Source organism: Anabrus simplex, chromosome 4 (genome assembly GCF_040414725.1).
Source record: "Anabrus simplex isolate iqAnaSimp1 chromosome 4, ASM4041472v1, whole genome shotgun sequence".
Taxonomy (NCBI): Eukaryota; Metazoa; Arthropoda; class Insecta; order Orthoptera; family Tettigoniidae; genus Anabrus; species Anabrus simplex.
This window is the reverse complement of record NC_090268.1, coordinates 97951271-97975403: the sequence shown is the minus strand read 5'-3', so window position 1 is coordinate 97975403 and position 24133 is coordinate 97951271. Positions and strand designations below refer to the sequence as shown.

The 24133-nt window shown below is 38.0% G+C and overlaps 1 long non-coding RNA gene across 1 annotated transcript in view; it reads right to left on the bottom strand.

Moving 5' to 3' along the window:
• LOC136872443 (uncharacterized) overlaps positions 1-23104 on the bottom strand; it is a 63681-nt gene extending 40577 nt beyond the window's left edge. The window contains exon 1 of the long non-coding RNA XR_011018070.1: positions 22926-23104. This is a non-coding gene — a long non-coding RNA (uncharacterized lncRNA). The remainder of the gene's footprint in view (positions 1-22925) is intronic.
• Positions 23105-24133: the final 1029 nt, after the last annotated feature.

Genomic DNA, 24133 nt, shown 5'->3' with positions numbered 1-24133 from the left:
ATTTGAGGAAGGCAGACGTTAAGTGATTTATAGTACCTGATGACAAATCTGTGCATGAATACCTTTCAGTTAAAAAAAGAATGAAGGAAATCAACCGGATATAATGGCTGGACTGACTGACTTCAGTTTTCATAAATTTTTTTAATATATAGATGCCTTTCCAAAGCTTGCATACAATGCATGTCAAACTTGCTGACCTATAATTTTCAGCTTTATATCTATCACCCTTTCCTTTATACACAGGGGCTACTATAGCAACTCTCCATTCATCTGGTATAGCTCCTCCGACCAAACAATAATCAAATAAGTACTTAAGATATGGTACTATATCCCAACCCATTGTCTTTAGTATATCCCCAGAAATCTTATCAATTCCAGCCGCTTTTCTAGTTTTCAATTTTTGTATCCTATTGTAAATGTCATTGTTATCATATGCAAATTTTAATACTTCTTTAGCCTTAGTCTCCTCCTCTATTTGGACATTAACCTCGTAACCAACAATCTTTACATACTGCTGACTGAATACTTCTGCCTTTTAAAGATCCTCACTTACACACTCCCCTTGTTCATTAATTATTCCTGGAATGTCCTTGGAACCTGTTTCTGCCATACATACCCTTCCATTTTTCACTAAAATTTGTATGACTGCCAATTATGCTTGCCTTCATGTTATTCTTAGCTGCCTTCTTTGCTAGATTCAATTTTCTGGCAAGTTCCAATTTCTCCTTACTTCCACAGCCATTTCTAACTATTTCTTTCCAGTCTGCACCTCCTTCTTAGTCTTTATTTCTCTATTGTAATAAGGTGGGTCTTCACCATTCCTTACCTCCCTTAACATTCCTTACCTCCCTTAAAGGTACAAACCTGTTTTTGCATTCCTCAATTTCTTTAAACCCATCCCAGAGTCTGTTTACATTTTTATTTACCATTTTCCACCGATCATAGTTACTTTTTAGAAACTGCCTCATGCCTGCTTTATCAGCCATATGGTACTGCCTAATAGTCCTACTTTTAAGACCTTCCTTTTTATCACATTTATTTTTAACTATGACAAAAACAGCTTCATGATCACTAATACCATCTATTACTTCAGTTTCTCTATAGATCTCATCTGGTTTTAGCAGCACCACATCCAGGATATTTTCCCCTCTGGCTGGTTCCATTACTTTCTGAATCAGCTGTCCTTCCCATATTAACTTATTTGCCATTTGTTGGTCATGCCTCCTGTCGTTCGCATTTCCTTCCCAATTGACAACTGGTAAATTCAGATCTCACGCTACAATCACATTTCTTTCCTTGTCGTTTCCTACATAGCTGATTATCTTATCAAATAATTCTGAATCCATGTCAGTGCTACCCTTTCCTGGTCTGTACACTCCAAATATATCAAATTGCCTATTATCTTTAGAAATGAGTCTTACACCTAGAATTTCATGCGTCTCATCTTTAACTTTTTCATAGCTTACAAATCCTTCTTTCACCAGAATGAATACTCCCCCTCCCACCATTCCTATCCTATCTCTACGATACTCCAGTTGCAAGTGATAAAAATCATTGTTATCCATATTGAAGATGCTGAATGTAGGATGCTAAATGGTTTTTGTCACCTATTCAATACATATAAATTGTACATTTAGGAATTTATTTTAATTCCGCTTGAGACATGTTTCGCCCTTCATTGAGGGCATCATCAGTCAAATTACCTTCTCAAGGCAAAAATCAGGTACCTGGTTAGCATTTAATGTGCACAAATTAATACACATTACAATGGGAAAATTAAGTAATGTAATGTGTATTAATTTGTGCATATTAAATACTAATCAGGTACCTGATTTTTGCCTTGAGAAGGTAATTTGACTGATGATGCCTTCAATGAAGGGTGAAACATGTCTCAAGCAGAATTAAAATAAATTCCTAAATTTACAATTTATATGTATTGAATATGTGACAAAATAAACCATTTAGCATCCTACACACTCCAGTTCCGTGAGAAAATTTCTGCATCCATTATATAATTTTTCAGCCATGATTCAACTCCTATTACAATATCTGGTAAATATATATCTATTAAATTACTTAATTCTATTCCTTTCTTTACAATACTTCTACAATTCAACATAAACAATTTTATGTCATCCCTACTTGATTTCCAGTTCTGTTACCTTATCACTGCTCCCTTGGCCACCCTGTTTCCCTGAATGTACCTCCCTATTACCCTTCTAAATAAATTTCCTAACTTATACGTACCACTGCGGTGTAAGTGAAGGCCATCTGAGTGCAGATCCCTGTCTCCTACTTACCCATTAGGATCTAGAAATTTCACTCCCAGTTTCCCCCACATACCCACTCCATAGTCTCATTTAAATCCCCAATCACCCTCCAGTCAGTATCCCTCCTACACAGTATTCCACTGATAATCTCCGCTTTCTTAAACTTCACCCATGCTGCATTTACCAGATCCCACACATCTCCAACTATGTTGGTACTTATATCAGCTTGCCTTACGTTGTTGGTACCAACGTGAAACACCACCACCTTCTCCTTCCCCTCCTCCCTCCTACTTTCCTCAACATCTGCCTCAACCTAATTCCTGGATAACATTCTATCCTGGTTCCCTTTCCTCCACACACTTTCCCCACATGTAACGATGGAATCCCCCATGACCAGAGCTTCAACCCTACCCACCTCATTTGATCCCCTCCCCTCCTGGTCAGCCCTATCTTTCCTGATAGCTGCAGAAGCTACTTCCTCCTTCCTTTTCTCCTTCCCATGACCATGTTCCACCTGTCTTTTCCTATCCTCTACATTTTCCTTTCCTACCTTTTCCCTTCCTCCTACTTCCACACATCTCAGCAACAGTTCCCCGTCCCTCATCTTCCCTCTGTTCTACCTGGAGTGACTCGTCCGATTTCGCACAGAAACCTGTCCTGAATTCTGATCCTGAATAGAGTCCTTAGCCTGCAATCTCCTTCTCCTTAGAACATAAGACCACCTGTCTTCTACAACTCCCTCCTTTCCGTCCCCTCCCTCTTGTACACCTACTGTAACCTGTAGGTTGTTTGAGGGAGTCCTATCTTCCTTCCTGTCTTCTGTGAGAAACAGGATCTGTCAGAGGCATTTTTAGTGTAAAAGGGGCTGAGACAGGGGGATGTTATCTCCACACTCCTATTCAATTTAGCACTGGAAAAAGCACTCATCAACCCAGAGGGAACCATCCTGAACAGATTAGTACAAGTGATAGCATATGCTGATGATGTGGCAATTATTGCACGAAATGAAACAGCTCTTGAAGAGAACTATGCTTTGTTAGAAGAGAAAGCACGGGACTTAAGGCTAGAAGAGAATGTAAATAAAACAAATATGAAGATGGGAGAGAGAGGGAGCAAGAGAAAGGTCCACAGTGAGAATAAAAGGGAAGGAATCAGAGTTACAACTTTCAAATATCTAGGCTCAATAATAACTGCAGACAATAAAACCTCTGTGGAAATACAGGAAAGGATAAGTGGGAACCGATGCTTTTATGCCTTGCAAAATATGTTTAAATCTAAGAATGTCAGTAGGAATACTAAAATAAAAATATACACAACAGTACTAAGACCTACAGTGATGTATAGCTCAGAATGCTAGGTGATGACTAAGAGAGAAGAACAGTGGTTGTTACGGTGGGAAAGGAAGATTTTGGGAAAGGTATTTGGAGCAGTTAGAGATCAGAATGGATGGAGAATGAGGACAAATGCAGAGCTGCAAGGATTGTTTGGCCAGCCAGATACTGTTAAAATTAAGCAGGGAAGAATTCAGTGTGCTGGTCATGTTCAGAGAATGGCAGAAACCAGTACTGTCAAAGTCTTTATAGGAAAACTGGAAGGAAGGAGAGGAAGGCCCAGGGAAATCTGTTCAGGATGGTTCCCCTGGGTTAATGGGTGGTTGGCATATTACTTTTTCCAGTGCTAAATTGAATAGGAGTGAGAGGGAACATCCCCCTGTCTCAGCCCCTTTTCAACTAAAAATGCTTCTGAAAGATCCTGTTCCACTCACCTTGCATACTCTATTGTTTTCAAGGTCATTTCTGTCAACTTAACCAATTTAGAAAGATGGGAGTTAAATGCTGGAGAAGGAAAGCCAGGGACCAGGACAAATGGAGGCAGGTGATTAAGGAGGCCAAGGACCTACATGGACTGTAGCACCAACCAGTAAGTAAGTATTCTTTTTATGCTTACAACCTGTTCTCACTTTATCATTCCACAAAGATGTTTGATTTACCTTATCTTTACATAGTTGTTCCTAGGAATTCCTTTGCTGTTTCTCAGATGGAATCCTTGTATGCCACCCATTCCCTTTCTTGAACCTGCTTACTGTCCATTGTTTGGAACTTTTCACTGATATCCATGTACATCTAATTTTCTCATCCTGGAGATTTTCTACCCATATTCATCTGCAGACTGATTTGACTTCATCCTAAGCCTAGAGATAGTTCACTACAAATGAGATAGTGGTCTGCATCATCAATAAGTCCCTGGAATAGCCACACATTCCTAACAGATTTCCTGAATTTAAAGTCTGTTATGATATTGTCTATCATGGATCTGGTACCCCTACCCTCCCATGTGTAGCAGTAAATAGCCTTATGCTTGAAGAATGTATTCATAACTGCTGATCCCATACTAGCACAGAAATCCAGCAATGATTCCCATCCCTATTAGCTTCCATATCCTCCCCACATTTTTCAACCACCCTTTCATAACCTTTCATTCTGCTCATATTTTGAACTCCCACACTGAAATCTCCCATTACTGCTATCTTATCCTTGCTGTTGACCCTGACTACAATGTCACTCAATGCTTCACAAAACTTGTCAACTTCATCCTCATCTGCACTTTCACCCGGCGAGTACATGGAGACAGTTCTTATCCTAATTCTTCCAACCATCAAATCAATTTTGTATTTAATAGTTTGTGCTTACTGTTCATGTATATTTAATCTTTTTATTGTTTTGTGTATATTACCATATGCTAATAATAATTTGCTCATTTACATGCCTACCAAACTATATTTCATGCAACAGTATTCCTGATGAATAGCCCTACTCCACACTCTGCCCTTCCCTTTTGAACACCTGTCAAGTACACTTCCACTCTTATCTCCCTGTAACTGAATATCCAACTCCTGAACACATCCAAATGCATCCTATTTTCTGACTCAACCAGTTCCTTCTTCAATAAGCCCATTCGTATTGATAGCTCCACTTCGTTTGCAAAATTGTTTCCAAGAAGTACTTCGCCTATGAAATGGGAGTGAGACTCCATTACTGATAATTCTTACCATCCTCTTCATTAATTAGACAAGTATAGTGTAGATTTCTCAAATTATGTCCAACTTGACAACTTTCTTACAGAATAATTTCTACCACCACATCTCAAACTTATCCTCCATTAGAAATCTTATTTGCCCACATTAACATCAACAATCTATAATACAGTATATTTTAAAATCTTTTTCCTTTTAGCATCATTTCCCACTTCATTTTTACTTCTTTGAAAGATCATGTTCTAAATTGGTAACATCAAACTACCAATTTCAAGATAAACAATTTGCTTACCATTCCTTTACACTTCCCAACAAAATGTGAGCAAACACGGGCATGGCAGAATGAGTAACTTTGTACCTTGTCCTATGCTATGATCTTTTTAATGAGATATGTTTTAACCTTGCAGTGCTCACATTCCTGTGAACAGTTCTTATATTTCATTCCCTCATTATGCTTGATTCAGTACAGAAGTGTTGAAACAAATAAGTGACGGGAGTATTCCTTGTTTCTAACGTAAGTATTTTAAGAGGGCTGTTGTAGCTAGGATGTAAATTTTAGGATTTTATGCCACTGTTTGAGCTTCTTGGTAATAGAGTTAATGCTATGTTGCAAGTTAAGGATCTTTCTTTTTAAAATGGATCCTTATGGGAAAGAGGCTGAAAAACTGCAGCAAGTGATGAAATGAAATGGCGTATGGCTTTTAGTGCCGGGAATGTCCAAGGACAAGTTCAGCTCGCCTGATGCAGGTCTTTTGACTCCTGTATGCGCCCTGTGCATCATGATTAACGGAGCTCGATAGCTGCAGTCGCTTAAGTGCGGCCAGTATCCAGTAATCGGGAGATAGTGGGTTCGAGCCCCACTGTCGGCAGCCCTGAAGATGGTTTTCCGTGGTTTCCCATTTTCACACCAGGCAAATGCCGGGGCTGTACCTTAATTAAGGCCACGGCCGCTTCCTTCCACTTCCTAGGCCTTTCCTCTCCCATCATCGCCATAAGACCTATCTGTGTCGATGCGACGTAAAGCAAAATAGCTAGCATCATGATTAGGATGAATTGATGAAGATGACAAATACCCAGCCTCCTTGTCAGCGAAATTAACCGATTATGGTTAAAATTCCTCACCCCGCCAGGAATCTAACTCGGGACTCGTGTGACCAAAGGCCAGCAAGCTAACCATTTAGCCATGGAGCTGGACACAACTGATAAATGATGTCTAGAAGAATCAAATTTATATAGGCCTAGTGATTGTGTTGATGAAAGTGAGGAAGATACCAATAATGTTGAAATTCAGAGCAAGAACTCAGACACCCAGCAAGTCATTTCTAACAGTAATTAGAGGGGTGATGGGAGCAATTGTTTTCCACATGGTTCTGTATATATTAAGTTCATATGAAGTCACACAATGGAACAAAAGCACACCATGTAAAACGTATGAACAGTGTCAGAAAATATAACAAAGAATCTAACATGGAGGCCATAGCAAGGGAATTTTAAAATCCTCTTGAAATTTTGAAGTACTTTTTCAGGTGAAATAATTAATACAATAGTAAATAACACTAACATTATTATTCAGCTTCAGATATAAACTTGATATGGACAGTAATTGCAAAGACACTAACACATCTGAAATTCGAGCTGTAATTGGCTTGCTGTAACTAGTGGGAATTTTGAAAGCTGAGCAATTTAATGTGTAAGATTTGTGAAGACATAGCAGCATAGAAGTAGAAATATTTAGACTTATGTCCTTTTTAAAATTCAGTTTTCTTCTCACATTGTGTTTTTAGAAGCGTGATTAATTAGCTCCAATAGGGAACAATCTTGAACTACTTGCTAGCAATTTCAAATCTGACTACACTTTAATCTGATAGATGGAAATTTGGAGGCAATTTGAGGAAATTGTCAGTTTAGGCAATATATCCAAAGAAAGCCGAACAAATCATCTTAAACCAGGCCCAGTTTTCTGCCTTCAGTGAATGAGTACTCACTTAATTCTGTCAATGTAGGTGTCTTCCATAACCTGCTGCAAAACCAGACCTTGCCCAGCTAGATCATATCTAATCTGATCGATCCATCTCTTCCTTGGCTGACCTCTTGATCTTCTGCCTATGAGTTCCTTCCCAAATCATACTCTAGCTATTCTTTGTGCGTCCATTCTTTTTAGATGATTTCTTATTTTGTCCCTCGTTCTCTGAATTATACTTAAGAACTTCATTTCCACTGTTTTTAGTTCGAGATTGCTATTGTTTTGATTGTAGGTTTGTAGACTGTGATAACTGGTACAAAGAAGCTTCTGCAGGGTATTAATTTTGATCTTAGAAAATTTATTTAGGATAAGAAAGTTCCATTAACAGGATTACAAAACTGGGCTCCATTCTGTACCAGTACTCTGAGAATAATTTCTGAAAATCATTGCTATCTCTTGTTACTACACTGCCAAAATAGCAGAACTGATGTACTTATTCTAACCTTGATCCACCTAGAGTGATGTTAGTACAGATGTTCTGCCAACTAATAGGCAACACCACCATTTTGTACTTTCTTACTGAGAGACCAAATTGCTTGAATATAGCATTCCAGTCATTCAGCTTCTGTTGTACTTCAGCCTCATCACCCCTCTCACGTCTGCAAAGGCAAGACCTTGAACAAAACTCAGTTGAGTCTTAACTCGTTTAGTTATTTCGTCTGTTAGAGTGATTAATAAAGTGGCAATAGTGCACTGCCTTGTTGTACACCCTGCCTAGTCTCAAAGCACTCTGAATATCCATCACCTGTTTGGACAATGTCGCAATGTTCATACAGCATTTTGACTATATAGAATACAAAATATTTACTTTATGTGTTGCCACGATATATTACACTTTGGATATGGATGTCTAAATTAGAACATAACCTGATGGATCACCATATTCTACAAGTAACACAAAGACTGTAGACTTCAGTCAAAGACATCAAATATCACCATAGACAACTGGAATGTGACTTAGGTCTATAATAGGAACTAGGCAATTTCCAGGGATCACACAACTAGAATGTCTAGATGGGTCAAACATGTTTGCTTTCAAGGAGTTTTTTTTTATTTTTTTTTTTTACATCAATCATATTCCCAAGGAGGGTAAGAATGTGTTATATCCCAGCTCAGTCATGATTATGCCATTGACCAAAGAATTGGCAAGATTTGCTCTGTATACAGTGTAACTATGACAAAAAACAGATTGCCTAATATAATTTTTTACTCCATGCTGGAAGTTAGGGAACTAATTGTTTGGTAATAGTCACAGCAAGTAAGCCTGACAACACTACAGGAGTCCTTTGTCGTTTGTCATATGAACTTGTTGCAAAAGATGTGGGAAACTAATCTGCCTGAATTAATCTGCATTGCAACATTCAACTGAAGATCTGTGAACTCCATTTTATCACTTTTTCCAATATTACTGCCATCTTGTGACTAAGAATCTAGTTTCAGTCTTTTGTCCAATAAAGGGAAGGAACCTGTTAAGTTTCTAGATATGAAAAACCAAACCCGATGGCTCTTAATGCCCTTGAAAGGGCTTTGGCCTGCCCAGTGACTGCTGCTCAGCTCGAAGGCCTGCAGATTAAGAGGGGCCGTGTTGTCAGCATGACTCATCCTCTCCATCGTTATTCTGGGCTTTCGAGACCGGGGCCGCCATCTCACCGCCAGATAGCTCCTCAATTCTAATCACGTAGGCTGAGTGGACTTCGAACCAGCCCTCAGGTTGAGAGAAATATCCATGACCTGACCGGGAATAGAACCCGGGGCCTCCAGGCGAGAGGCAGGAAGCGCTACCCCTACACCAGGCGGCCGGTTACTACATATGAGCGATTGTAAAAACCATACACAGGATAAGAACATGGTGTTATAAAGTTTTAATAATGCTCTCCTGTAAAATTATTAAAATGTGGCTTCACATGTTCTTCCTTTGGACCCTTCATTTACAATGGATAGGTATCAGACATATCAGACATGCTTACTGTTTCTTGTGCCATTTTTCATGCCGATATCAAATCCAAAAATCATTTTGCTCTATCAGTCAGGTTTTGAAGATGTTGACAAACTTTTTCATGAACAACGTCCATCGAGAACTGTTTTCATAGTTTTTCCTTTATTTTTCATACAAAGCCAAACAATCTTGTTTGCTTCTTTTTTTATTGTCCATGAAATTGGACAATGTGGTGTCCAGAGGTTGCACGAATTCACCAAATCTGTTTTGCTATGTGTGAGGCTATGTAACAAATCCAGTATGTGTCATGAGGTATATTTGCACTAATCTTAGCTAAAGCCATATTCATTAGTACTCTATGTAACAATCATTACTCTAGTGAAACATGAGTTGTTTTCCTTGTTAGAATGTTAAAAATATGTAAATGGTTGATGTTATAGAACTCAAGAATAGTGGGTGATAAGAGACAAATGGTTTGTATTGAAACTGGAATGCCCTGTCGACATTCGTCGCCAAAGTATTTCTTATGCAACTCGCCCTAACTCCCATTTGCTATGGTTTGGAAAGACCTCCGAGTGCTCCGGCAGCGGATGTGGCAGCGAAGCAGGTGATCGTTCGCTGCGGGGAACCAGCCAAGGCCAAGTGACGTCACGATCGAACATTCTTTTGCTTCTATTGTTATCTTCAGAGTGGAATGTCCGATCAAAATTTGAACCACATCATGTAGATCCTTACACAGATAATGTACCAAATTTCAAGAAAATTGGCAGAAGAATAGCTGAGTTATTGAAGAATCTTGTATTTGAAACCTCACAGTCCGACCCACGCGTATAAAAGAAGCGTGCTGGCTCAGTAGAATTCAGTGTGTGTCTTGTCCCAGCTGCCACGTCATGCAGGTTAGCTGTGGATGTTGATACTCTGTCCGGCTGAGTACCGATGATAGGACGTGAGTGATACAGTTACATTTTGTAAGTGTTAGAATTGCAATCTTAGGACTTGAACTTCGTGTGAAATTGAAGACAAATTATCACAAGTTACTGATAGTGACTAACTTGTACAAACAGTAATACAAGAGTGATAGAATTGGTTTCATAAAGTGTCTAACTGGAAGGGTTTAGGTGATTGATATTTTAAACAGTCACGAAGTACTTATGAATTTCATTTCGTAAAGACTGTACCTTAATTTAGTTTATGGGACTGTTCCACATGAACTTTTCTCAAAAGGCTGTGCCTCAGTAAAACTTGGGTTTCTTTTTGTAAGACTGTGCACTTCAATTCATAAAGACTGTGCCTCAGTAAAAACTTAATCTCTTTCCTTAAGATGGTGTATCTCATTTGATAAGACTGTGCCTTTGTGAAAACTTAGTTTCTTTCCATAAGCCTGCCTTCATGAAAGAACGTAATTTCTTTTCATAAGATTGCGTGTGCTCTTAACTTGAAGTCATAGAACTTTACATTTATTTTTTCTTGTTCAAGCATTACATAATGCTGTGCCCAATTTCTATAAAATAATTTTCCGCCTTGTCAATACTTTATACACTATTCTATTTAATTACCGTACATGTTTAGTTTGGAGGGCCAAGCGGCTGTTAAAAGGAACTGTCCTACTGACAATCCCTGACAGGTATCAGAAAAACTATTCTAAACAGGGCACGTGATCACTTCGGACTCCGACGGGTGTGGACACAGGACGGCCGCATTGTTGTTTTGAAAGACAATGGACAGAAAATGTTTGTTAGCAGCATGGCACAATTAATAAGCCTTATGTGAGCGACGAGATTGACTAGGAAAAACAATGAGTGATAATAGCGTATAATGTTTGTGAATTTGAATGTGGTTGTGTGTGCGAGAGTGATTGTGTAAATATTTCTGGAGGTGCTTATGAAACAACTAGGGTGAGTAGTTTGAATTTTTCTGTTGACAATGGCGAACGTAAATGAGTCAATTATTTATACCGAACAGCATCTCCGTGATGTCATTGACCCTATCCCTCTTCATTGTCGTCCCCCTTCACCCTTACCTTCCCCTTCACCAGCCGTGGCAGGAGACATTCTTAAGGAAAGGTTAGCTCCCCACCAACAATATTTTCAGTGTTGTCATATCAATGCACAATCGCTTCTTTGTCACTTCGACGAAATACAGGCTCTGTTTAGTAACAGCAACTTGCATTGTATTTGTGTAACAGAGACATGGTTACAGCAGTCACTCAAATCTGATCTCGTAAAGCTGAATAACACGACGTTACATCGCCTAGATCGTGTAAATCGTGTAGGGGGTGGTTGCGCTATATATTGCCGTAGCGACTTAAAAAGTAAAATAATTATGACCTCAGATCCTAAGACTCCATTTCGACCTGAATTTATGTTTGTTGAACTCTTGGTTAATAATCAAAAACTACTGATCGGAGTGGTATACAAGGTGCCGGACATACGACACATATCTGACCTAGAAGTGGCATTATCGAAGTTAACTCTGCTGTACAAAAACATAATCATTCTTGGTGACTTCAATACTAATCTCCTAGTTACAAGTAACGAATAAACATACTTACAAAACTTATTCCATGGCATGGATTACAATATACTGACACTAGACGCGACTAACCATGTTCACAGAATAAACCACACGTCTCACACACTGATTGACCTTATTATAACAAAATCCGCAGAAAGTGGTAAAACATGGACAGCTTGCTGTACCAGGTATTTCGACCCACGATCTCATATACTTATGTTACTCTCTCAAGGCACCAAAGTACAAAACCAGGTACATAATGTGAAGGGACTTCAAGCATTTTAATACTGAGATAATACGAAATTAAGCATATCAATTGCCGTGGAATGACATTCTACTGACTAATGACATTGATAAGGTTGACAGACTGAACTCTTAATATTAGGACTGTATGACAAACACGCTCCGAAGAAGCAAATTCGAGTTTCTCACCCTTCGTCTCCTTGGCTAACAAATGAAATCAAGTCAGTCATGGCAAATCGTGATTCTTGGTATAGGCGATTTAGGCGAACTGAAAGCACTAGTGATTTCGAAAATTACTGTATTCTTCGAAATCAAGTTAAGAAATTAATTCATAACAGCAAGTATAAATATATCCAAGAGATAACAAACAGACGAAATTCAGCACTAATATGGAAACATTTGCATCAGATGGGTATAGGTTGCAGCCTGACCATGCAGACACCCAGTATACCACTTGATCTAAATTCTCATTTTACGAAAGCAGCATACACTAATGATATTACTGACAATGACTATGATGCTAACTATACTAATAATAATAGTAATAATAATCATCATCGACCAGTTGATGACCTAACTGATGACGATATTAACGCCATAAATGGTCATTTCCGAGTAAATCAAGTAAAATTCACTTTCAAAAAAGTTGGTGCGAACGATGTGAAGCATGTAATTTACTCCCTCAAGTCAGATGCTCCAGGTAATGACATACCATTAACTTTCATAAAAAATATTATTGGTGCCATATTACCTATTCTGATGCATATATTTAATCATTGCCTCGTACAGGGAGTATTCCCAACTGTGTGGAAGCACGGTATCATCATTCCTACTCCTAAGAAGAATTCTCCTAGTTTACCATCAGATTATCGCCCTATACCCATTCTCCCACCCCTTTCCAAAGTACTAGAACGCTTGGTACACGAACAAGTCCTCACTTGACTAACTTCTCATTGCTTGACCCTTACCAATCTGGTTTCAAGAAAGGACACAGCACAACGACTGCCCTACTGAAAGTAACCGATGATATCCGACAGGCAATGGACACTCGACAAGTGACTGTACTGGTTCTACTTGATTTTTCTAGTGCTTTTGATACTGTTGTTCCTCAACTGCTACTTTCAAAATTGGATTCATTAAATTTCAGCAAGACGGCAATAAACTTTTTCAGTTCGTACCTCAAAAATTGCCATCAGTGTGTCAAAGTAAATAATAGCAGATCTGAGTGGCTTAACAAACCCCTCGGTGTCCCCCAAGGGTCTGTACTTTGACCATTGCTGTTTGCAATTTACTTACATGATGTTGCCAAATCGATTACACATTGCAAGTATCATCTTTATGCTGATCTGCAGATCTACTACCACTCAAGAACTGATAAAATTCAGAGTGCTGTAGAAAAAGTTAATGCTGATTGAAGTCTCATAAGTAATTTTGCTTTGAGTAACAATCTCAAAATTAATCCTCTTAAAACGCAAGCAATAATCATGGGTACTTCGAAAAACTTACATGTCTTAAAACAATACGAAATTCCTCCTGTAGCACTAAACAAGACCATTATTCCATTTTGTGAAACAGTTATGAATCTTGGTGTGGCTATAAGCGAAATATTGAACTGGTCGCAACATGTGACGAAAGTGTGCCAAAAGGTATATCAAAGCCTGCATCCTCTGAAGCGGTTTAAAAATATATTTCCTTGGTCCTTGAAAATAAAGCTTATTCAATCACTCTTGTTTCCAATTCTCGAATACTGTGATACAGTTTTTATTGATATCAATAACGAGCAAAGCATGAGACTGCAACGTGCCCAAAATGCATGCATCAGGTATGCATTCGACATACAACCATACGCCCATGTATCCCCATTCTATACACAATTATCTTGGTTATGACTGAATGGCAGACGTAGACTCCATGCAACTACTTTGGTGTATCAAGTGCTTTCTGAAAACACTCCTTACCTATCCACCAGACTTTGCTACCTTAGTTCCCTACACCTGTTCAATACCCGGTCGGGCTGTACGCTAGAAATTCCTGTGCATCGAACCGCAACCTACAACAGATCATTCACGATCACCGCCACGAGCTGGTGGAATGAACTCCCCAATGACATCAGAGAAGCTAAATCTAAGACAAAATTTAAAATCCTTTGCCAGCGTCATCTTTTAAGCACTTCCAGTCTTTCTTGAGTGTGAATGGGATGCATGAATGAGAGTGAATATGGTTGTTTATTGCTATGTGTTCCTGTATATAATTTAGTTATACTTCACTCACCTTAGTTTAGTTAGTGGTACTTTAGTTGCTTTAGTTATACTTTAGGTTGTAAAAATTTAATATGTTTAAATTTTATGTAAAAATTACATTGTATATACATGAAGTGGTTAAGTGTAAGAAAGGGCCGGGAGCCCTAACTTCGCCACAATAAAGACGCTTTAATAATAATAATAATAATAATAATAATAATAATAATAATAATAATAATAATAATAATAATAATAATAATAATAATAATAATAATACATGTACATGTTTCGAGAGCCTCTGCTCTCTTCCTCAGCGGTGCCAAATACTAATTATCTTAGGACTATGGTTCATTGGTATAATATTTCAATTATGTATTAAAATATATGAATTTTAAATTAGTTACAATATTACTCCAAGTTTTTCTTTTGCCCATTTACATTGTCTAAAATATGTGACAAATGACAATGTAAATGGGAAAAAGAAACTTGGAGTAATATTGTAACTAATTTAAAATTCATATATTTTAATACATAATTGAAATATTATACCAATGAACCATAGTCCTAAGATAATTAGTATTTGGCACCGCTGAGGAAGAGAGCAGAGGCTCTCGAAACATGTACATGTACGGTAATTAGAATGAAGTGTATAAAGTATTGACAAGGCGGAAAATTTTTATAGAAATTTGTATATAAGTCAATAAGGAAATGGTGAAAATAGTCAATGCTGTGCCAAAGTAATGGTGTTCATTTCATTTTTTAAGACTGAACCTTAAAGTCATAGAAGGTTCCAGATTATTGTATTACCCCATTAACTTCAAGTTCATCGATGAGTGTATCGGACTATAATCACTTTCATATTTTGAACTGTGCTAATTTTCATCACCGTCAAACTGAGATACTGAATTTATTTTAATTTCTCTCAAGTGTTTGTACCTAACCCTATTAACTGTGGAACTTGTGAATTTTCGAACAGTGTCGTGTAACAATCTTTAGTGCAGTGCAGTAGAAAAGTGTTGTATCAGATTCCTTTGACATTCTGTGCAGAGTCCACACATCTCTCTACTCCCTTCATGGGATTTTGGTGGAATAAAAATTAATTAAATATTCCCCGCTGCACGCAGAAATCAACAGACGTCAGACTCCCAGGTTCGAGTCTCATCCGAATTGTACCGGGCGGTACACCTCCACGCCGATAATTCAAACATTGCGCCAGTTGAAACTCCTCTACTGGAGGAAGCCTGAACTTTAACCACCATGTTAATTCTAAAGTTTCTCAGAAGATGTCGCTATTGTAAATTTTGAAGAGTTCTCAACTGTGTCTTTCGATTTATATTTGTTTTCTCTGTAGTGAGAAGTGTGAACATTCTCTTCTAGATGGCACTACTGAAGAACTACAATTGTGCACCCTGGTGCGAAGTGAAGGAACTTTTTTGAGAAATTTTGTGTTCATAAGTTTGTTCTTTGTTAAATTTATTTCAGTGGTTTTTTTGGGTTGGTAGTATAACCCTTCTCTTTCCGCTTGTTTTGAATTTAGCCAATCCCAAATTTCTTTAATTTTTGACCAATAATGTGTGTCTTCTCCGATATGGATATGTTGCTTGATCCTAGCCAATGAAGTTGAGGGGGGTGTGGGTTCTCATTCATGAAAAGTCTAATTTTCCGCGAGGATATATAAACTGCTGATTTTCTTGTCTCCTGGCCACTTCAGTAACATCTTTCTTAGTGTGATTATGTAGCAGGGGGTGGGAAGAGCCTCTTTCTTCTGGCGGCAGTTCATCCATCAGGTAACGGCCTTTTAATAACTTCTTTGCTTGCTAGCTCAGCAGTTTAACCCTCGGGGCAGGTTCAAAACTTTTATCATGTAACCTTCCTTTAAAATGTAAAAGACACTTGGTATAAAATTCCGTCTAACTACAAATTGGGATAGAGAGTGCCTAACCCTCTCGAGCTCCCTCTCATATTGTTTTTGAGGTGACTACGTTTTCACAACAGTTTTTCTTCGTTTCATAATGTAATAAAGTTTTCCTATCATGTCACCTCCGTAGTATGGGATTAGCCCTTGCATAAGCGGCCTAGAGCCAAATAGGTTTTTAAAAAAGGTGTATTAGGAGTGCAAGTTATGCCTCCACTCAAGTTGGGATTTTGGGGCCATGTAATTGACCTGTTTCTTTACTTAATAGGCCTCAGTAGATTGGGTATTATTACCCCTGTTCTTATGTGCCTGGAGGGCAGCTTAAAGGTGGAGTTTGGTGTGGCCTTTGGATAGGCTTGAACTTTAAGAGCGGGTTGCTCTTTCTTAAATTTGGTTTCTGTGTGCCTCGAGCAGGCTTAACTGGTAATTGGGAGCTAGTGCTCCTTGGCATGATTGGCGTTTTCTGCCCCTTTGTTGAACCATGTTCATAAGTAAAGTTGAGCTCATTGCTCAGGGATTGTGAATCTGGGGCTCGAAGCCCAAAATCATTAATAAACTGTAATTGTACATTCTTAACTTGTGGATATACAACTGTGTTCCTGTAATACTTGTTATTTCTTGATCTCGAAAAGAAAATATAACCTTTGTTAAATTTTAATTTCGTAAGTTGAGACCTATTCATCCCAGCACCTTCTTTCACCTCTAACTACCACGGATAACTCCGTAACACGAACTTAGAAGGTAGTCAACCGCCGTGGGATAACGCAGTGCCATGGTGTTGAGGAGTTCTATGGTGAGGGGGGGAAGGAGTTTGACAATGTGGGACATCACTGACGCCGAGGTACGACGTCTCTCCCTACCTCTACCTGGAAATTCAAAATCTCAACTGTTCACCTGTAAAAGGTGATATAATTTGTCGATTTTTAAATAAACACAAGTTTAAACTAAATAAGAAATTATACTACCCATCTCTCTCTGACTCTCTGAGTATGGCCCGTACATGCCCTGGCATCAATCCAAGCTCTCCACTGAACTGAAGTATGGTCATTCCTGTTGCAGAATATTTTCAATCAACATGTTTCAGTTTAGTATCTCACACCTGCAAAATTCTAACATTGTTTACAGAAGAATGGAAAGAAATTGAAACCGAGTTGGGAGAAGATCAAATTAGCTTCAGAAGCAATGAAAGAACACTTGAAGCAATCCTGACTATGTCTGATCTTAGAGGATCGAATTAAGAAGGGCAAGCCCACATACATGGCGTTCATAGATCTACAAAAGGCATTTGATGATGTTGATTGGACCAAGCTATTTGAGATTCTGAAGGTGATCAGGATCAGGTACCGAGAAAGAATTATCAGCAATCTATATAAAAATCAGTCTGCAGTGATAAGAATCGAAGGCTGTAAAAAAGCAGCAGCAATCCAGAAAGGAGTGAGGCAAGGCTGCAGTTTGCCCCCCCCCCCCACCTCAATGTTTATATAGAACAGGCAGTAAAGGAAATCAAAGGGGAATTTGGAAAGGGAATCAATCCAAGGAGAGGAAATCAAAACCGTGAGATTTGCTGCTGATATTTTATCCGAGACTGCAGAAGATCTGGAGAAGTTGCTGAATGGTATGGCCGGAGTCTTGGGTGAGGAGTACAAGATGAAAATAAACAAGTCCGAGACAAATGTAATGGAGTGCAGTCGTATGAAGTCAGGTGATGCAGAAAATATTACATTAGGAAATGAAGTCAAAGGAAGTAGATGAATATTTGTACTTGGGCAGTAAAATAACTAAGGACATAAAATAAGTAAGGAGATAAAATGCCAGGTAACAAGGAAGGAAGGCCTTAAAGAAAAATTTGCTCACTTTGATATCGATATAAGAATTAGAAAAATGTTCTTAAAGACTTTTGTTTGGAGCGTGGCAATGTATGGAAGTGAAACATGGACAATAACTCTCTTAGGTGTTACAGAAGAATGCTGAAGTTGAGGTGGATAGATCGAATCGTGAATGAAGAGATTCTGAATTGAATTGGTGAGACGATATTGTTGTGGATAAATTTGACGAGAGGAGATAAAATGATATGACACATCGTAAGACACCCAGGACTTGTGCAGTTTGTTTTTGAGGGGAGTGTAGGGGGGTAAGAAAGGTAGACGTACACCAAGGTATGAATTAGACAAGCAGATTAGAGCAGATGTAAGATGCATCAGTTATGTAGAAATGAAAAGGTTAGCACAGGACAGGGTGACATGGACAGCTGCATCGAACTAGTATATGGGACTGATGACACATGTTTCAGTTGTCTTAGAACATGCCTTGGATACCAAGATATCCACAGCAAGTCATTTTTTGTTGATCAATAATTATTCTGTGGCTGTCTCCTGGATCATTAAAGTGAGTATTATTTTAACATTGTTCTGTAGCAATTCAACAATGATTGTTGTATTAGAATGATTCAAGAACTTTAAAATTAATTGTTCTACCATGCCTCAAAAATGCATTATCTGTGTTAGTTTCATGACAAATCTAAATCTACATGTACATGCCAACACAGTCTGGCATGACTACTCTGCACGAAAGATAGTCTGAATACTGCAGGGTTAATATGAAATTTCCCAACACATTTTGTCAGTAAACTTGCTTAGTTCTACTGTGTTATGTTACGAAAGCAACAGGCAGTTTTGATGTAGAATACATCTATAATTTTGCAACTGTGCTTCTGATGATGATGATGCTTGTTGTTTAAAGGGGCCTAACATCGAGGTCATCGGCCCCTAATGGTACGAAATGAAATAACAAAAGAAATCAAATTCATCCACTGACCAAAATAAAATAAAAATGTCGTGAAGAAAGAATTGATGGACATGAACCAAAAAAACAAAAAACGAGCAAACAAAAAAACAGTGGATCCTATTCAAAAAAGGACATAATTAATGTATGACTGACCAAGGGACCACTCATAAAGCACAATCCTGAATCGAGAATGCTTGATGTCGATAGGGGTCCAAAATCCAGATCTAAGGCCCCTCAGAATGGTACCAACTGTGCTTCTAAATTTACTGATCATCTCCAATAATTCTCTTTCTGTACCAAGCTGTGTAGCCTCATTTAGTTCAATATCTCTTATCTTTTGATCTACAAAAGAAATAAAATTGTCTATTCCTCTCAATATTTTTTAATTACATGTTCCGAGTATGCCCCCCTCCCCTGCCATTGTTCCCACATTTTGGAAACGGCAACCACTCTCATTGCTTTCGGTTATGTTATTTCTAACTTACAAGTTATCCTGTATACCACCAGTTTTCACTTCCATACAGCAAAGTTGATCTGAAAACAGACTGATGTATCAGTCACCAGTGATCTGCATTTAGGGCAGTCACCCAGATGGCAGATTCCCTATTTCTTATGTACCTAGTTTTTCTTAAATAATCACAAAGAATTTGGAAATTTATTGAATGTCTTGCTTGGTAAATTATTCCAATCCCTAACTCTCCTCCTATAAATGAGTATTTGCCCAAATTTGTCCTCTTGAATTCCAACTTTTTCATATTGTGATCTTCCCCACTTTTAAAAAACACCGTTCAAACTTATTTGTCTACTAAAGTCATTCCATGTCTCTCCACCAACAGCTTGGAACATACCACTTAGTCAAGCAGCTCGTCTCCTTCCTCCCAAGTCTTCCCACAAGACTCCTACAGCTATTCTTGATATGTGTAGAGGTGGTTTTGAGGATTTTGTGTTGAAAAACATAGGTCTGGGTTGTATTCTCTGTTCTATCTGAACGTATGTTTTTTGCATTGAAAAAATAAAATATCAGGCTCAAGTTGCTCTTCTCTGCCCATTCTGCAAGTGCATTACAATTCTGATTGCTGGTATTATATTTCTATATCACATGGTGGCTGTTAATCTTCCACATAGATAGCCAGGTAAGGGAGTGGAGGCAAGACTTCAGGCAGCAATTGGACCAGTGGTGGTTTGTACATATTCACTACTATCTCTTCAGTTTTTATGGTGATCTAGATGTTCTTAGTGTTAACACTTTCTAGGCAGGCATTTTCTACATTGCTACGTTGTACAGCCATATATAGGATGGTATGTAGCACCGAGTACTTATCTTGATATTCTGCCTCTTCATCTAAGGCGATATGTACTGTCACTACGAGTTTCTTGGATAACAGCAATGTCAATATTTTCTCTGAAGATCATGGACAGTGTCACGTTGTGATCTGCTTGATCCTTCTATGTTGAGCTGTCATATTCTAGGCTAGGTCCAACATTCCTTATTTTGTGGCTCTGAAAAGAGCCATTTAGTTGCAAGTTTGCTTCCATGTTTATTGTAGCTAGAACAATTTACTAAAAAGATAAGTCTGGCTGCCTGATCACTGCTCGCTTAGCACCACCCAGGTGTCGTGGTTAAACTACCTGAGCACTACCTTCATTACAACCCCTAAATACTCCCATAACCATGTGCAGAGATAATCCTCTATGTTATTACTCCAGTGAAGATCTTTCCTTGTACTGTATTAAAACCTAGGTACTTACAGTGATCCCAGAAAGGAAGTTCCTTCCCACCAACATAGTAATTAAAACAGAACTTTCCCTATTAGTGAAACTCAACCTGACAACCATGTATCATATTGTCTGCTGTCCATCTCAACATTGTCAAGGTCTTTTTGCAGTTACTCACAATCCTGTAACATTACCCTATACAATATAACATCTGCAAAAAGCCTCATCTCTGATTACAGTTCTTTACTCATATTTATACCGTTGAACTTGCCCTGACAGACACCTCCCTCTATGGACATTTTTTCCATGGAACCGATTTTATTTTACATAAGACGCATCTTAATCATTTAAGTGGATACCTCAAATATGTCCCAGGCTAATTTTTGTGCTTTAGCTAGCTTGGTTCATATTTTTATGGAGAGGTTTTCATTAGGTTATTCTTGTGGGTATTCGAATTGAGTTAAAAATTTTTGACTTTATTACTATCTATGCTTATTTCTTGTAATGATTATGCTTTTAGGAACAATTTCTGTCTTTATGAATGATTTCATGGCCAATTTTTGATGCAATATCGTGAAGTTCAGATATCTGTTTTAGCTTTGTCTTCATAAGCCAGTTAGTAATAATCAGTTCTGAAAACAAGGCAGTTTGTTTTGATATTCCTGACTGTTTTTAATTTGGCAGGTATTTCCTAAATCATTTCCTCATTTACCTTTTCTAGACCACAGCTGAACAGAGACAAGTCCTGTTTCAATCTTGAATGGTTCAAATAATTCATCCCTCAACTTCACTTATGACTGTTTGCAAGGGTCAATTTTATCATTTATTAGTCTGAGATGTAGTCCAAGGTGTCAATTTTTAGTGCAATTCCCCGTGGGTGAAATTGTACGCTTTTTTTGAGCTCTTAAATGTTATCACCATAATCACCTTAATGCTTGGGTGATTTATATTCCAAACCTTAGTTTTTGAGTAAGACAAGATAAAGTCACTAAAACTTTTGGAATTAAATATTTGAAAGAGGTATAATCTCATTACTCTGTTTTCTTTGGAGAGCAAGATTACAGAACCCATTTCTTTCGAGAAAATTGAGTTACCTCTTGGAGTAGCCATCGAAGAAGATTAATGATTTTAACTGCTGACTTCATTACAGGGAAGAGTGGGGAAACAATGAACTAATGTACTGCAAGAAGCCCGTGAATGCAGAAAATGTGACAGTAGGTGACATGGCAGACATCATTTGTGAACCCCGGGAGAACGATGACTACCTGAGAATCCAATACATGTGACTTACTGCTTCTTGGGTTTTATTATGTTACTGCAAACTATTTTCCATCCAATTTCCTAGAAACTACATTCACTGTAAATTGTGTCTTTATTAAATTTGGGCTGTATCATGTTATGTGACTAAAATAATCCTCGTTAAGCAAATTCCTGTGTTTTGTTCCAAAAAGTGACAAAGTTCATTCCAAAATAAGATTTTTCATTAACTTACTTCCAAAACTGACAACTGCAATTTTAAACTATCTCCTAAACGCATTGCTGAATCCACTCACACATGTTTGTTAGAGATTGTAACAAAATTTCCTGAATTTTGTTATGAAGAATTTGAAGTAGTTTTGGTTAATTTATAACTGTTTTGGTCTTCACAATGCTGAAACTAATTTTGTATGATTGCATTTTAATCCATCCCCCACCCCCCACCCCACTAAAAAAAAATTCCTACTGAGCTTGGTAGCTTCAGTCGCTTAAATTCGGCCAGTATCTAGTGTTTGGGAGATACTAGGTTCGAGCCCTACTGTCATCAGCCCTGAAGATGGTTTTCTGTTGTTTCCTATTTTCTCACCTGGCAAATGCTGGGGCTGTACCTTAAGGCCACGGTTGCTTTCTTCCCCACTCCTAGCCATTTCCTGTCCTATCATCTCCATAAGACCTTACTATGTCACTATGTCGGAGTGACGTAAAGCAACTTATAAAAAATGATTCCTAAAATGAAAATGTTTTTTTCAAGTTGTTTATAAATTTATTTCTTCAAAATTAGTTTTAGCAGACAAAAAAAATCTAACAGTTAAAAGAATGTCCATGATTTTTGTTCACTGTAAGTTTGTTACAACTGAGTTCACCTAAAATAGAGTTTACCGTTTACAACATTTTATGTCAAAGAAAATTCTCTTCCTAAGTTACCTTATATTATGAAATGAGAAGATGAGTTACAACTATAATAAGCACATCCATGCACAAAATGTAACTTACCAGTACAAGGAATCAGCCAGATGGCTCCAGGAGGTACTGTATTCTGAACACCTCACGACTGACTGGTTGTGGTGCAATAGGTTACCAGGTAAGTTTGATGAAAGCAGTTAGCCACTCTATGCTCTTCACAGCTAAGATGAGATGGGCAGATATTTTTCTTGGTGAAGTAGCTCAGAAGAGGAAGCTTGAAAGAATTAAAATAATCAGGATATTAAGAACTTCCATATTGTGTCCACTATTTAAATCTATTCCTAAGATACAGATACATTTATATACAGTCTAATTACTACAAATTTTTTTTAAAGTCTAGACAGTTTTAGTTGACCTATCAAAGAGTGTGTTTGACATATTTTTAAAGTTGCATTTCATTATAAGTGCTGACTGAGGAATACAGGATCTGCTGTTTGACAGTATTTTGGGAGATGGCATAACCACAGGCATGAGCAAGTACGGCAAGCACAAAAAGTAACAGTGAACAGTTCACAAAGCAGGTAACTTTATTGGTACTTGCAATGATGTAGGCAGTACCACTTGCCGTAAGGGGTATAGACATGAATCTTTGCCCAAGACCAATCGGATAAATTGACTGTGGAGAGAAATTCAAGGAAATAGAGATGCTTGTTAGGCTGGACACACTAGAAAATTTATCAGTATAATGAAAGGGAAATAAAAGTATGTTGAATTGAGAAACAGTTGTACAGAATGCTGGTGAAGAAATACTGAAGTTCAAAGTGAAGAGATTGGATGAGAGTTGAGACAAGTAAAGGAGCGGGAGAATCTTGTCAACTAGGAAGCCAGGAGGAGGAAAAAATAGACAGTTACACCTTTTGACGTTCAGTCTGAAAGAGTGAATTAGCTGAACACCTTTGCAATTCTCTGTAACTAGTTTTATGGTCTCATTATGTCTGCACCTTAATCATTAAAGACTGTCTAGCCATAGTCATCTTAGTCTCCATCTTTCTCCCATCCTTGGCAGAGTGCATTATTCTTACATGATCGAATCTCCATTCGCCTCGCATGACCCCACCAAAGACAGTTTATACACAGCTTCATCCATCGAGTATTTCCTAATTTAACCTTAACCTCCTCATTCTAATTCCCTCCTGCTATTGTTCCCACCTGTTTGTACTAGCAGTCCTCAATTTTCATATTTGTTCCTTCTAACCTACTTATAAGATATCCTGAACCTACCTAGCTTTCACTCCTGT